Source organism: Schistocerca serialis, chromosome 5, assembly GCF_023864345.2.
Source record: "Schistocerca serialis cubense isolate TAMUIC-IGC-003099 chromosome 5, iqSchSeri2.2, whole genome shotgun sequence".
NCBI classification, from domain to species: domain Eukaryota; kingdom Metazoa; phylum Arthropoda; class Insecta; order Orthoptera; family Acrididae; genus Schistocerca; species Schistocerca serialis.
In genome coordinates this window covers 579,055,561-579,073,182 of record NC_064642.1, presented here as the reverse complement: position 1 = coordinate 579,073,182, position 17,622 = coordinate 579,055,561, and positions in this window count along the sequence as shown.

Genomic DNA, 17,622 nt, shown 5'->3' with positions numbered 1-17,622 from the left:
CAGTTGACCTATGGAACACGAAATAAATCAAATCAAATCAAATCAGTATGTTGCCATAAGACAATGGCTGTTTTGATGGAACCATAAGAGCGTTACATGCTGATGGCATTCTTCTTGCCAATATCTGCGTGTGTTCATACCATGTTGATTGACAATCAGCATTCATCTAAAAAAAAACTGTTACGTTCATTAAACTATCTGTAAGTTTGTCATCTATGCCCAATGTTAAGGAGTTGCTTTCCCTCTTTGTGTTAAGTGTATACTGCTTGTCCAGTGTTGATTTATCACATACTGCTCATTTGTTAACATCTTTTAGGTTTTTATTTTATTTTCCTTCTCTATTAGAAGTCCTAGACTTTTATCAATGTCTATGTTGTTGCTATCATCAGGAAAGAGAACTTTCCTCCATGTCCTATACTGCCCAGAAAGTCATTGATATACATTAAGAATGGAAATTAACCCAATTCACTACCCTGAAGAATATCTATGTTTACATGATTCTTGTCTGACAATTGTTTTACCAAAAATTTATCAGTGACAGTTGTGTGAACTATATCTGTCTTTTGCACCCTGTTTTCCCGGTAAGACTGGAACCAGACATTTGCTATACATATTCCACCTAATGCTTTTGGTTTGTTTAGTAGCGTTTTATGGTCAATAGACTCAAAAGCCATGGACATGTGAAAGAATGAGCTTTTAACACAGTCATCCTTACCAGCAGCTTCAAGTCCCACTTTACTGAACCATTTAATAGCCAATATTGAGCTACTTCTACTTTGGAAACCAAACTGCACTTCTATAAAAAGGTTGTATTATTTCAGGTAACTCATTAGCCTATCTTTCATGACTGAGTCGATTATTTTTGAGAATGATAGCAGCAGTGAAACTGGCCTTTAGATTTCAGTACTCTCTGCATTATTTTTCTTTAGTAATGGCACAACTCATGCATGCTTTAGGTACTCTGGAAAAATCTAAACCGAAGGACTCATTTATTATTTGTATTAACTGGATTTGTATGCTGTCTATGGATGCTCTCAGAACAGAGACTGTAACCTCATCTACATCTGCTGCTGACTTCTTATTTTTTAATTTTTGTATTGTCTTCCTTTCATCTAGCTCTGTTGTGGGAAACATCATCATTGTGCTAGCTGTGTGATGGTGCTACATATGTTTTTGGAAGATTTTGTTGCAACTTCTCCACAGTACCAGAGAAATAGGTCTTTACAAAATTTGCCACTTCATGAGGATTTTCTATAACTCTACTCTCATTTTCAATTCATTAGTTATCATGCTCACGTCTGCCTTCTTCACTTTCTTGTTTTATGATATCCCAGTACTTTGCTTTTAATTTCTGTATTATATATTATTTTTTCATTGAATAATTCTTTGACAGCAAACAATACCCCCCTGTATTATGATTGTAATGAAGTAACTGTGTGTTAGTGTGGTGCTTTTGTAAATAGCTGGGAAATTTAAATGTCTGGACGGTCTTTCTGATAGGCAACGTTATCCATCTGTTTCCTTGGTTGCTGCTGTTGAAATGGTTACCTTTGGAAATGTTTCCTCAAAACTTAATTTAAACAATGTTCAAAATTCGGAGAACTTGTCATCTATATTGTTTTATTTATAAAGTTTATCCTGGGTTGATTTGACAACAGCATAGAAAAAGTGTGTATTTAAGATCCTTTTGCAAGCATGCAGTTTTGTGCATTGTATCAAGTGTGTCTTTACAGTTGTTATCTAACAGTAATAATGAGAGGCCAAGATTTATACTACTAAATTGTTGTTACCAAAAATCTCAAAAAGTTCTTGACCGATTTTGTGTTAGCAGAAATCTCAAAAAATTCTTGAGTGATTTACTATTTACTTCAAATTTATGCACAATGCCCTAATAAACATTTGGACAGACATAGGCTATATAATTATTTAAATATATATGGTCTATAAATTTATGAAAATACTGAACGGCTAATAAAGATTCTTATTCTTATAAAAAGGGGGAAAGTTATTAGCAAATATCTCAAAAAGTTTTTGACCAATTTACTCAAATTTTACATGATAGTCTAATATTCAGATGAACATAGGCTATATATTTTTTAATATACATGTACACATAAAAAAGGGAAAATGTTATTAGCAACATCTCAAAAGAGGAAACGTTGTTAGCAAAAATTTTGAAAAGTTCTTGACCCATTTATTTCAATTTTTTACAGAATCCTCTAATAAACATTTGGATGGACACAGGCTATATATTTTTAATGTATATCGTATATAAATATATTCATACTATATAAAAGGGAAAAGTTATTAGCAAAAATCACGAAGAGACCTTAAACAATTTATTTCAGATTTTTAGACATTAGTCTAACAAAGATTTGGATAGACATAGACTACATATCTTTCTAACATATTTGGAATACAAATGTATACAATAATCTATACTACTGTTTAACTTTGTTACAAAAACCTCGAAAAGTTCTTGACAGATTTACTTCAGATAAATGTTCAGATGGACATAGCCTATATATCATTTTATTATAAATACATATGTAATAATAATAGTAATAATAATAATATAAAACAATTCATTATTTAACACTGTTATCAAAAATCTCAAAAAGGGGAAAGTGGAAATATTGTTAACAGAAACTTCAAAAAGTCCTTGACCAATTACATCAAATTTTCATGATGCCCTAATAAAGATTCATACTGACACAAGCGGCATAGGGTTTTAAACAACAATTTGCAGGTTTTCTGTTAAAACCAACTGTGAAACATAAATGCTTTGCTGTGTTCTGCTACACTGTGAAAATGTGTGGTCTTGTTAACTTTTCCATAGTCATTTTTAACTTTGGTAGGAAATCATTTAAACCAGTCAACAAATTGTTTCTCTCAGATATATTCTTCATCTTTATATATAATTTTAAACAAAAATTGTAAACACAAGGATATGCTGTTTTGTTTTTGTTCTCACCATTGGTTCTCACAGAAAACTGGCTTATTGCCTTGTGATTAGAATACTACAGCAGAACATGAATCATCCAAAATGTTGTAATCCTACAACAATGTTTCCTCCTGTTCCCTGGGCTAAGGCTATGTACACCATTAGCATGACTTGCTAACACCACTAAGGGGTGGCCACCACCGCTCTTTAGCCCAATAACACAAAATCATTATGTTAATAGCAAAGCCTTAGGTTAGCAGAGAGATATTAGTAAATAATTTAATAAAGTATACACTGAGGCTGCATCTGTTAGTCAAAATCGCGAAGCATAATAACATGCTTGAAACAGATGGATTTTAAGTTTATATAAATCCCTTTTAATTATTTAAGCAATGGGAACTCCAAGCAGGAATTTCAATAATTTAGGAAAAGACAGATTGCTACTTACCATAAAGGAGACATGTTAGGTTGCAGACAGGCACAATTAATTCTCATAGTGCCTGTCTACAACTTAACACAACGTTTGCAAATGGTGGCCACAAACAAATAACTCATTGAATAAGTGAACACTGTCTCTCAGCAGTGCAAAGGTTGGTATTCCTGTGTGCAGATGTAGCATTATACCCAGCAGCATGTGCTAAATCACAATGTACAAGTCCTGGTACACGAAAATAACATTCGTGTCATACACACCACACATAGCATCACTGGCTCCAGGAGATATTCCTCACGAACATTCCAGGCACAAGATGACAGGTGAAAGACCGCAAGCTCTGTTCCACATGCCTGTTTAAGACTATGCTCACATGACCACTCCTTGATTCAATGCAAATACCTTCATCCCAACCACTATTCAAAATTTTCAAAACAATTTCATGTAATGACTTATGATAAAACATATGAAAATCTTTGCAGTCATTTTCCAATCTCTTAATAAGCTCTTTTATACATTATTTTAACAATTTAAAACAACCTCAAACACATAAATCGCCACATTTAAAACTCTAATCAAAACAGAACATGAACTTGGCTTATTTTATAAAACACAACTACAATTCAAAATTTATCAAAAGTTACTGGAACATTAAGGAAAGAAGCTCAAACTGATAAGATAATTTGGGTTTGTGGAGGACTTCATAGTTATGGCCTATTTATGTAAATAAACTTAACTGTTTATAATATTTTTTGTCATTGTTTAATTAGAAAAACAACCTGTTCACTGTATTGCAGGCACTATCTTCTTTCATCTGGTGTATCATGAGTGTGACTTTTGTGATGGATTCAGTTGTTACAACTCACTATAAACAATAATGGTAACAACGTCAATAACTTTGTAATTATTAAAGCTTTAGATGCAGATTTATGTTTAATGAGCTTGTCCTACTGCAATGGTTGGAAAATTATCATTGGTTTTTCTCTAGCATGTTTGTAAAGAGTTTTAATGTATTCACATTAAAATCATATTAGTGAAGACATTTCAAATCACAGGTCCCTCCATATTAGCTCATCCTGTGACCGTATCACCGAAACACACCCCTCTTCCTGCCTGTAAAAACCGCAGTGACCACTGGGTCTCGTGGCTTGCTTGCCACCTTTACTTCCACTCATCTCACCTGTTACAGCCATCTGACAGCTGGCTGTCACAACAAACATTCACACCAGCCAACAACCAACCTGTCAGATTCAGTCCATCCTGCAGCAGTCAAATCAGCTGCTTGTAATGCCACATCACCCCACTTCATATATCAATCACCTGCTGAGTGTTATATGGAGTAGCACCACATCCCACCATTCACATAATCTCAAGTAATACCAGTTTTTCAGATATTTAACTATGCCAAAACTTGTATAATAGTTGTGTGAGTGCTGAATCAGTCAGCTTGATCATTATCTCCAGCATATATGTACGCATATTAACTCAAACATAACTGATGTATCTTACATAAACAAGCTGTTAATAATTTGGTAATCAAGTCTTTGCAACCAAAATGATTTACATGAAATAAGTGGCTATCTAATCTTTCTACATGCAGAATTCCATGACTTCCGAGTGATCAGGCTATAGAAACTCTTCCCTGGTTCATCATGTGTCAACTGTTTTTAGATTTCAAGTGACACTTAACAAGGCAACAGTACAAATGCTTAAATATGTATTAAAACAGCTGGATATTTCCATTTATTAATTGATAATAAACAAAAAAATTAAATTTTGAGAAAGTTTTTTTTGCATTCCACAAGTTACCTATGATACTAATTGATAAAATAAACAATTCTGGTCTCACATCTGAACAAATACCCACCAAACTATATTAGCCTAATCCCAAATCCATTGATTTCCATGATTCTAAATCTGAATGTTATCCCTACATAAAATCAAACAATGTACTGTACATCCCATTATTCATCTCACCCCAATACACCAGACTTCCCCACCATGAGTTATTTCTCAAGCCACAGTTGCTTTATCTAATGTTTCTGCACATATATAAATCTGTCATAACTCTCCCTTTACTTCTGACAATAATCATGTCATTATACAGACTTAAATTTCCCTATATGTCGACACATATACCAAATACATATCACTTAAAACATCCATGCGTATTGTTTAACGAACAGCAAAATTCCTGTAATAATCATTTAAATGAAACTTTTGCCATCAGTTCCACCAGTATCAGCTGCGCAAATCATGTTACACAGCACATATATACCATCCAGAAACACTTAACAATGAGAAACCCCCAAAATTACTTATAACTATATAACACAGTAATAAATATACACTTTATATACATTTGAGCATGTTGTATTCTCTTCATTCACTTTTCAATATACCTCCACAGCTCAGTTATACGGACACAAAAGTTTCTTTGATTTTGGGTACACCAGTCTGTAGGGACTGGGATGTGGGTACTCTGTCACTTCAAGTGGCCATGATACAATTCAAATAATTTTTTGGTTTACCAATCAATTACACTGGATTTTTCTTTAGTTCTGACTAATACTCTGTTTCCCTATTTAAATTTAACTACCCTATATTTTCCATCATCTCTCTTCTTTCTTTCAGAACCCTTCTTTAGCAAATGTTGGTTAACTAATGACTCCCTCTCTTCTCTAGTTTCAAGGTTAGCTGAAGGAAACTTGATATTCTCTGCTGTGAAATTATCAGGTTTTCCTCCTATCATCGCTTCATATGGAGAGAAACCAGTAATACTACTTTAACAGTATTCATAAGATCTTGAAATACACATGCTCCACCCATGTAGTGTGTTTTTTGCTGCAGTAGGTCCTGCACAACCCAACCAATATCTGCATGTCCCTCGCAGCAGGATTGGTTGTGAGATGGTACACTGATATCCTAATGTGTCTAAATGCCTACCTTTTCTACAAATTTGTCCCACAGTCTGGAAGTAAATTGTGCTCCATTGTCTGATGGATCTTTTCAGGCAATTTGACATTCACTACGTAGTCCTTTCCTTGTTTATTAACTACACTCTTACTTGTGACGGGTTTAGAGGATACAGTTTGACATGTTTAGAGAATACATCAACTGCTAATAGCATATATTTCAGTCCACCACAGCTTACTGGCAAGGGTTCAACAAACAATAGCCAGTAACTCACCTGTTCGACTGGGGGTGATGTTCTACATTTCTCTCTACATAGCCACTGTGCTAAACTTCACCCTTTGACATTGATCACAAGCAGATAACTGTTTCCTTATTCTTCTAGCCATATCATTAAAGATGACATACTCCTGCATTATGAAACACTCCTGTGCTCAGTAGTGCCCATGGCTGTGATGAATGTAATTAATCTAATGTTTTACCTGTTGATCTGGAAAACACAGCTTCCATTCTTCCCTATCTAAACTTATTTGCCAAAATAGTATGCCCTATAAATCTTATGATACTGTTTAATTTTTTCATATCCTTTACACCCAAAATTAACTTTAATGAATTTCAGTGTTAGATCCTCAGTTTAGATACTGCCCATATCTTTGCATATTCCTTTCATCTGATTCTCTTCCTCTACACCTTTTATGTACATTATTTGCAACTCTTTCTTAGACTCCATTTCTTCTTCACTCTCTTCCTCAACAATTGGAGCCAGTCAAGGCATCTGCCACATTGTTGTCCATCCCTTTTATAAATTCAATATTATATCTAAATTGCTGGGGAAACATGGCCCATCTTATTAACCGATTGTTCAACAGTTTACATTCTTGGAGGTAGCTCAGAGCTTTATGGCCAGTAAAGACAACAAACTCACTGCTTTCCAGATAAATACTAAATTTTTGCAAGCCAAATACCACACCCAATAACTCATTTTCTGATATCCCTTACTACATTTCATACTTGGATAACATCTGGCTTGTGAAAGCTATAATTCTTTTCTCTAGCTTTCCATCTATCATTTTTTCCTGTAACAGGACTGATCCTACACCATAATCTAAACTGTCAGATGCAATGCAGAAAGGCAATGAAATATCTGGATGGTATAATACTTTACTGTTAACTAAGCTGCTCTTAATAGCTATAAATTCCTTATCATACTCAACAGACCAACTCCAGGTAACATTCTTTTTTAGCAACCTACCTAGGTTTGATGAATCACTGATGAATTTTTGATAAAATATATGTAGTCCAATAAATGACTTCAGTTGCTTCCTACACAAATGCTGGGGGATGATTCCTTTGGAAGGGCACGACCGACGTCCTTCCCCATCCTTCCTGAATCCGATGGGATCGATGACCACGCTGTTTGGTACTCTTCCCCAAAACCAACCAACCAATTAATGTTGCTTACAGCAATAGCCTTCATCCTTTCCTTGTTAGGCAGTATACCCTCAGCAGTTAACAGATGACCTAAGAATGACAATTCTGCCTGCACAAATTCACATTTATTCAGGTTAGCAATCATCCCTTCTTTATGTATAGCTCTGAACACCTCCTTCAACATTTGGTAATACTCTTGCCGTGAGCTGCTGGTTATCAATATGTCATCAACATACAAAGTAAGTTTTCTCAACAACTCATATCCAAGGACACGATTCAATGCCTGATGAACACAGCCACTGGTGTGTGTGTGTCTATATATATATATATATATATATATATATATATATATATATATATATATATATATATATAATGGAAGGAAACATTCCACGTGGGAAAAATTATATATAAAAACAAAGATGAGGTGACTTACCGAACAAAAGCGCTGGCAGGTCGATAGACACACAAACAAACACAAACATACACACAAAATTCAAGCTTTCGCAACAGACTGTTGCCTCATCAGGAAAGAGGGAAGGAGAGGGGAAGACGAAAGGAAGTGGGTTTTAAGGGAGAGGGTAAGGAGTCATTCCAATCCCGGGAGCGGAAAGACTTACCTTAGGGGGAAAAAAGGACAGGTATACACTCGCACACACGCACATATCCATCCACACATACAGACACAAGCAGACATAATATGTCTGCTTGTGTCTGTATGTGTGGATGGATATGTGCGTGTGTGCGAGTGTATACCTGTCCTTTTTTCCCCCTAAGGTAAGTCTTTCCGCTCCCGGGATTGGAATGACTCCTTACCCTCTCCCTTAAAACCCACTTCCTTTCGTCTTCCCCTCTCCTTCCCTCTTTCCTGATGAGGCAACAGTCTGTTGCGAAAGCTTGAATTTTGTGTGTATGTTTGTGTTTGTTTGTGTGTCTATCGACCTGCCAGCGCTTTTGTTCGGTAAGTCACCTCATCTTTGTTTTTATATATATATATATAAAATAGAACCACTCTAAACATATATGTTTTCCCTTCAAATATGATAGCAGTATGCTTCCTACTGTCTTCAGCTAACCTCACCTGCAGGAATCCAGATGTTAAATATACACTAGACATCAGCTGTATAGTGTTAAATTTTTGCAAAAGTTCATTCATGTTTTCTGGCTGGTCATTTTCTTTTACAATTATTTTGTTCAGTCTCCTCACATCTAACAAAATCCTCAGAAAAACATCTTTCTTTTTAACTATAACAACTGGGTTAGTATACTCATTCCTGCCCAACATAGTAACCTTCCTGTCTAGCAGTTTCTTTGTTCTGGCCCTTACTGCTGCCTTGTCTGTCACAGCAGTAGTGAATGTTTAACCCTAATGACTTCATTGGGTTTTACCTTCAAATGATATTTAAAAGCAACTATTTCCCCAGGCTTATCTGAAAACACATCTTTATATTTACTCAATAGCCTCTTGAGCTGTGAGCTTTGATCCTTTGACAAATGTTTAATCTCTTTTATTTTATCATTTATTTGCTCTAGAGAACATGCCTCCCCACTATACTCATTCTCCATTTTTAGGTGAGCTGTCACTTTACCTCCTGTCAATTCATTTCTATATTTAACTCTTTTTCTTCCACCTTCCTCATTAAATTTCAGAACTCTATCTGTTACAAAAATACGGCAACCATATTTACTAAGAAAATTCATCCCAAAAATTATGTTCATAGCAAGTTCAGGCACCACAAAGCAAACTACATCGAAATACTGATCCTCAATCTTAAACTCAAATAGAATCTTGATCTTTACTGGCTTGCTTCATACCCCAGCTGCAGTCTTTATTTTAAGCCCAATTACAGTCAACTCCACCACATCTCTACTACTTATCTGTTGTCAGAATGATTGAGATACAGCTGACACACTAGACCCAGAATCTAATAATCCAATACTTTCTACATTTGACATTAATGATTGGTTGAACTCTTTCAGTAATTATCCTCTTTAATTCAGTCTATTCCAACAGTTCTGCTTCAGTGTCTTCCCTGCTCTCTCTATCCATTATATGAACACTCTTATACATATCCCCATATTATTCTTTATCTGAATCTTCCTTAAACAAATCCTTAACTACTTGCCATATATCCTGTTCATCCCTTAATTCTTCAATTTTCCTTGCCACTTTAAATTTTAACTCATCCTATTCCTCAGGTATTAACATTTTATGGATCTTACCATAAGATACCCAGTCATTAACATCATACTCAGCTTCCTCTTTTCCAATTAATTACTGCTAATATTCTTATTCAGAACCGTCTGACTACCTTGCATAAAAACATGTGTCTCAACTTCTTTCTCAGGACAAAACTCAACGTTTTCATTACTGAAATCAACCTCAATTCACTCACTAAACCGTCATTACCACCTACAGTACTATCCAGTGCACCCATTGCTAAAGTACACTGCATTTTCATATACATCATTAGCTACTGCTGAACCATGTGCATCCACTGGTAAAGGTACAATATCAATATTGACCCTAACAGAACATGCTCCACTCTGATCAGGCTCACACACATTCACATCTGAAGAACTTCCCTCATTCCTCATATCCATGTCCATGTGCACAACCAGCCTACAAATAACTTCATTATTACTTGCTTTGCCCCTCATTTTCACATCAACACCTGTTTCTACTTCCAGCAGAGTGACTGCCTCTGTTTGAAAATTCGCTGTAATCTTAATTATCTTCCAGTTCAACCATTTTATTTCTGGCAAACAATTCCCAAAAATAATAGCTAGAATCATCATTGTTCCATTTATTCATATTTCATGTATTATTAGTATTGTTCCTCCTCTTCCAATTACTGTAGTTATTAAACCATTCCCACATATTTTCATTACCTATTATTGCATCCATGCATACATAAATCTCTCTGCTTTGTTTCTCACTACAATTCTCTTCCCTGCTGTAACCTTGTCTTGTCCTATTCTTTGCAAATCCATTAGCCCCCCAGTGGACCTTGAGTGAGGCTCCCATTAGTTTTCTGGTGGTCTGACCTGAAACCTTGCACCCTGTGCACTCTCATGTCTTGGCCCTCACCTTACTTCCTCTCTCCTTTGTTCAAAATTCTCACTTCTTTCATTGTAATTTCATTATCTCCCTGCTGTCTCTCTCTTCAATTCCTACTGTGATTATTATGTACATTCCTATAACCTTCCCCCCTTTCCTATGATTTCCATTGAAATTATTATTGTAATTACCTCTTTCATGACTTCTGTTACTATCACTCTGCTCAACAAATTTTGCTCTGTAACCCAGAGCTCTATCCATATTTACTATGAAACCCAGAAACTTTTATACAGAAACAGTTGGGATGTGGGTGAGTTCCCACTGCACAGTGATTCTGGAATCTCTGGAACAGTTCTGAAGCGAATGCCATGAAGTGGTTCCTTCATTTTCAGAATCAAATCAAAGTCACAAGGACTTAAGTCTGGGGAGTATGGTAGATGGTACAGTACTTCCCAGTCCTGTCAACCAAACAGAGCAGCCACACCTTGCGCTGTATGCGCCCGCGCATTGTCGTGCAAAATGATGAGTGGGTTGTGCAGAAAGTGGCGCCGCTTCTTTCTCAAAGCTGGTCACAGGTAATGCTCCAAAAATGAACAGTAATTCTGTGCACTGATGGTCTGCCATGGAGGAATGTAATGCTTTAGGATAACACCATCACAGTTGTACACGAGAATCACCATAACTTTAACCACACTGGGGCTCTGACGCAGTGACCAATCCAACAAATGGCATCATTAAGGGTCGCTGCGAAAGTCAAAAGGGTGTGTTAATATTGTTAAAATGTCTGTATTCCAATTGTATATTAAAAAGTGTTATCAAGATAGCAGAGTTTATTCATATTTTCACGGCAATGATACCCGTCTGTTCATCGTTCCACGAGCTGCCGAGAATCCTGCAGCAAGAGGATCGAAGCTAACAAGAGGAATTTGCGTGAGCAGAGGAGGAGTGATCCGGAACCAGTATTGTCATACTAGTCTCCATGCACAATAGCGGCAACAAGAAAATGAAGTACATAAATTTACAAATGTTAAATGCTGAATATATGTATTGAATATTGAAGGTCTGTTTATATTAGAGCCAGTTAAAGTTCACTCAGGATAGGTGTACCTTCCAGTTTGTTTTTCAATCATTCTTTCAAAATTTTCCTTTTAATTAATAAGCAGAAAATTTTTATTCAGTTTCCAACATATATATTACATTTTAGTCCCCCCGCCCCTATTCAAAGTCTCCTCTTTAATGTATAGATTTCTGTAAGTACCCCTAATGGCCTATCCAAATGTATTAATTTATTTAATTCTCTTCCACAAAATTCTCCTTGTTCTGTTTTTACCACTCTTATATCCTTGCCCATTCAAAAATTAATTTTGTAATCTTAATTGTTTAGCTTGCCTCCCCCCCCCCCCCTCCCCCCCAATCCCCAGAATTTATTTAAGAACACCACTTCAAAAGTCTTGAAGTCAACAAATTGCCCTGCATGCTGATTACCCCATGTCTGAGCCCCCCTCCTAACTGCCTCTTTACAATTTTAGTTTTAGCCCTCTTACTCAAGCCATCAACAAAATCATCTTTACATACAGCCAAGAAGCCCACTGCATGGTACTTAACCTCTCCACTGAATGATTTTGTACACAATACTTGCCCCATGGGATGCCCCATCATTAAATTCCATTGCCCAACTGCTACATTACTTATTGATTCCTTGAATTCATTTATCTGTTTCTCTCTTTTGCTAACTTCCTCTTCCAGCTTTTTACCTATACTTTTATAACAATTGGCACTGCCCCATTCACTGATTTAAACTATGCATTTTTTTGTATTTCCTTCCTTTCCTTGTGCCTCAATTTGTTTCACAAGATGATCTTCCACAGATCTACCAATTCCTTTTCTACCTCATCAACTCTGAGAATAACACACTTGACCATTTTAACAGTATTTTCAACTTTATTTGTAATCTCAGTGAATTTACATCCAGATGATCAAATTTTCCATTCACTGCACTTATCACCAAGCTGTGATTCCATTTCCTCCAGTTTTAAATCCATATACCCAACTATTTCAGTTTTTATACTCCCAGTTTTACTCTCCATTTTTGAATCTATATCTTCAACTATTTCAGATTTTATACTCCCCATTTGTAAATCTATTTTTTCCAGTTTCTTGCTCAATGTTTCAAACAACGCATTCAGATTACTTCCTGGCATCCAAACTAGTTCTTCTTTTCTCCTTTTCATGCTGTCACTACTAATACCACTTCCTGCATACTCTGACCTGTAATCACTTTGCAATATTGACTATGACTGGCTACAAGAAAAATTTTCGATATGGCCACTGACTGTACTTAACTTGCATTTCTCCACCGGCATATGCAGCCCCTGGTGCCCTTTGTTTTATCCGACACTGATGCAATATATCCCACAATGCAGACCACTGTTTGCCTCATGTGATGCTGTGTGAAGCCACTGCCTCTGCTGCTTGATTTGATTTGATTTATTTCGTGTTCCATAGGTCCAACTGTGTTGGATACACAAGGACGTGGAACGAGTCAGTTTTTTACAAATACAATCTGATAATCTTATAGCATATACAGAAATTTGAGTACATAATTATATAAAAAATATACAGTAAATTCTTTGGGCAGCAATACAGAAAAAGAAAATACATATTTTCTTAGAATTGTTAAAACACTACAGAAAACAGATACAGAGCACACACAGATACAGAGCTCAGGTCAAATAACATTCTTAGTGGCATTATGTCAACTTGTATTATATAATATTAAAATATCACAATTTATTTAGTTAAAAATTCATCTAGACTGTAAAAAGCTTTTTCTAGCTCTGTCTTTATTTCGGGAGGAAGAGCATTGAAGAGTTTTGCTCCAGTGTAGTGGACACCCTTTTGTGCCAAGCTCAAATTTCTGAGCTCACTGTGTATGTCATTCTTCCCCCGTATGTTATGCTCATGATAATTACTGTTTGGTTGAAATATCTCTATATTTTTACAAACAAAACACATGAGAGAAAAAATATATTGGCATGTAGTTGTGTATATTTTAAGTTTATGAAAACTATTTCTACACGAGTCTCTTGGGCGCAATCCACATATAATTCTTAAAGCTCGCTTCTGTGCAATAAACACTTTCCTTGCTAATGGCTGGTTGCCCCAAAAAATAGTTCCGTACTCAATGAGAGAATAAAAATAGCCATAGTATGCCACTTTTGCAGTGTTAGGTTCAACACACGTAGTGACAACCCGTAAAGCATAGGTAGCAGAGCTAAGCCTCTTACAGAGATCAATAATATGTGAAGACCAGTTCATTTTCTTGTCAATGTGCACTCCAAGAAATTTTGTTGTTTCCATTCTTACTATTGGCTGATTACCACGTCACACTTATCTTATCTTTTTCTGTTTTTGTACAGAATTGAATAAAGCTGGTCTTACTGGAATTTAATGAGAGACCATTCACCTTGAACCAATTAACCACATCAGAGAGTATGTGATTAACGAGTTCCTCAAGATTGTTGTCTGTTCTACTGCTCATAAAAATTGTGGCATCATCAGCAAATAATGTAAATTTACACGGCAGGCTTGTATATGATGGTAGATCATTTATAAAAATCAGGAATAATAGTGGCCCAAGAATTGAGCCCTGAGGCACTCCACATGTAATGGAACTCCATTCAGAATCTGAGGAAGTGTCACATGCTCCACCTGAGCTATTCAAGACAACTTTTTGTTTTCTGTCTTGGAGGTACGACTGTAGCCAATTGCCTGCAACACCACTTATTCCTACTAATTTTGCTTTTTGCAAGAGAATCTGGTGATGAACACAGTCAAACGCTTTGGATAAACCACAGAAGACACCAACTGCTAGCATTTTTTCGTTAAGGGTTTCTAGGACTTCATTTGCAAGTGTGTAGACTGAGTCTTCTGTTGAACGGCCCTTTTGAAAGCCAAATTGGCTCTCGCTGAGAACTCCATTCTTCATGAGATGATCAGTAATTCTTACATGCATTAGCTTTTCTAGAATTTTGGAGAAAGCTGTCAGCAAAGAGATAGGTCGATAGTTAGTTAGTTCAGCTTTATCGCCCTTTTTGTACAGGGGCTTCACAATGGCATTCTTAAGTCTACTGGGAACAACACCTTTCTGAAGAGAAGCATTGAAAATATGACAGAGAATGTCCCTTATCCACACACAAGAATATTTCAATAAATTAATAGATATATTATCAACCCCTGCAGAGTTCGTACTTTTTAGAGACATGATGATTTTTTTAATTTCTTCTACAGTGACAGGATTAAGGTGCATTTCTGAAATTGTCTTTGAATATACTGCTTGACAAAGAGTTACAGCTTCATCAACATTGGGCTTGCAACCAATCTGTTGAGTTACTGATAGGAAGTGTTTATTAAAAATCTCAGCCACTGTTTTGGGGTTATCTACTAGGGAAACTTCATATCTGATTTTATTTACATCTTCTTTGCTTGTTGTATCTTTTCCTGTTTCTTTTTTTACAATGCTCCAAATTGTTTTTATTTTACTATTAGAATTATCTATTTTCTTCTCATAATAAAGGGCTTTTGATTTCTGTATTAGTTTCTTCAAAATTTTACAGTATAATCTATAGTGTTCCCATTTTTCTACATCTTTACAGAATCTTATTGCAGCATAAGTTTCCCTTTTGGTTTTACATGACTGTTTTATACCTTTTGTAATCCAAGACTTACTTACAGAGTTGGAAGCACTGTTTTTGACCAATTTCTTGGGAAATATTTCTTCAAAAAAAGCACAGGATTCATTTATAAAACAGTTAAATTTAGTATCAACATCATCATGGCTATATACTAAAGACCAATCCATTTGCTGCAACCTGTGGTTGAAAGTTCCTTTTGCCTCTTCATTCATTACTCTTATGAATTTCCATTGAGGAAATTTTCTTTTTTGAACAGATTAACATCGTAAAGAGTGAGAATTTGTCCATCATGATCTGAAAGCCCACTTATAACCTGCCTGACAATATAATTCTGATGTCTACTTACATCTAAAAAAATGTTGCCTATCATAGTTTGGCACTCGGATGTAATCCTTGTTGGGAATTTTATTACTGATGTCAGATTATGTAAGGTCATCACAATCTCAAAGTCTATTTTATTCTTATTTTCTGTCATAAAGTTTATATTGAAATCACCTAAAACTACAATATCCTTTGCTTTTGAAAGTAACCCTGACAGAAGGAGTTCCATTGAATGCAGAAAAGTTTTTATGTCACCTGAAGGAGACCTGTAGACAGCCAACACTATTATTGGGTGGAATTTAGTTATTATTTCTGTGGCACATGCCTCAAATTGTTGTTCCACACAATATTTCTTAATATCTATAGCTACACTGTCCTTAACCTAAATTGCTACTCCAACTTCATCTTTACTTTCCCTACAGTAGTATGTTACTAAACTATAACTTACTATAGATGGCAAGGCATATTTATCAGTAACATGGTGCTCAGTTAAGCACAAAATCTGAGCATTATTTATACTGTCCTTTTCACTAATGTTAATAAGGAGTTGATCTGTTTTGTTTTCTGATGTGATGCCACCCACATGTGACGCCACTTCTGCTGCTTGGTGGCGATGTGATGTGGCTCATATGTGACGCAATGTGAAGATGCCGCATCTGCAACTCAGTTCCGATGCGATGCCACCTGTGTGTGACACCACTTCTGCTGATTGGTGCCAATGTAATGTTGCCAACATGCGACCCTGTCAAGCCACTGCCTATGCTGCTTGGTGACTGTCCTCATGGGCTGCTGTACTGGCAAAGTACTGTGTTGATGTTGTCTGCTGCTGCTGTTACTAACACATCTATTATGCGTATTGTCTGCACAAAGTGCTCTATTGTTGCTGCTGCTGCTTTTACCACAGCCGCACTACACAGAAACTCGTGAGCCCGTATGCTAACTGCTCATTACTACAGCTGGGATACTGGGACAACCAATCTGAAATATCAACAGAATTAAAATACAGTCTAGTCCAGGATGAGCCAATCCAATTATGATGCTTTCTCCTGGTCCCCATGGTGCAGGCAATGTATGGCCATTAACTTGGAGCATGGCAGGCTAACATCAATAGGAGGTAGCCAAACACTGTCACTCATTATCCCAACAACACAACATCATAATGTTAATACCAAAGCCTTAAATTAGCAGTAAGACATTAACAAATAATTTAGTAAAGGATGTAATGAGGTTCAATCTGTTGATCAAAATCTCGAAGGATAATGACATTGCTTGAAACAGAATGATTTTAAGTTTTTTTATAAATCCTTTTAATTATTTTTTAGAGAAGCATAATGTATGCAAATGATGGTAACAAACAAATAACTCATTGAATAACTGAAGAGTGTCTATTGCCAGTGCAAATATTGGTATTACTTTGCGCAGATGTAGCATTATACCTAGCAACACGTGTTAAATCCCAACACACAAGTCCAGTGTACAAAAATAACATTCACATCATACACACCACCCATAGCATTACTAGCTCCAGATGAAATATCTCACTAACACTCCACACACAAACTACAGGTGAAAGGCCACAAGCTCTGCCCTGCATGCTCATTTAATGCAAATTTTTTCATCCCAAACACCATTCATAATTTTCAGAACAATTTCATATAATTACTTACGATAAAATGTATAAAAATCTTAGAAGTCATTTTACAATTTTTTAACAAGCTTATTTACACATTTTTTTAACAATTTTAAACAAATCACAAACACATAAATCACCACATTCACCACTCTAGTCAAAACACGAACTTGACCTATTTCATAAATCACAAGC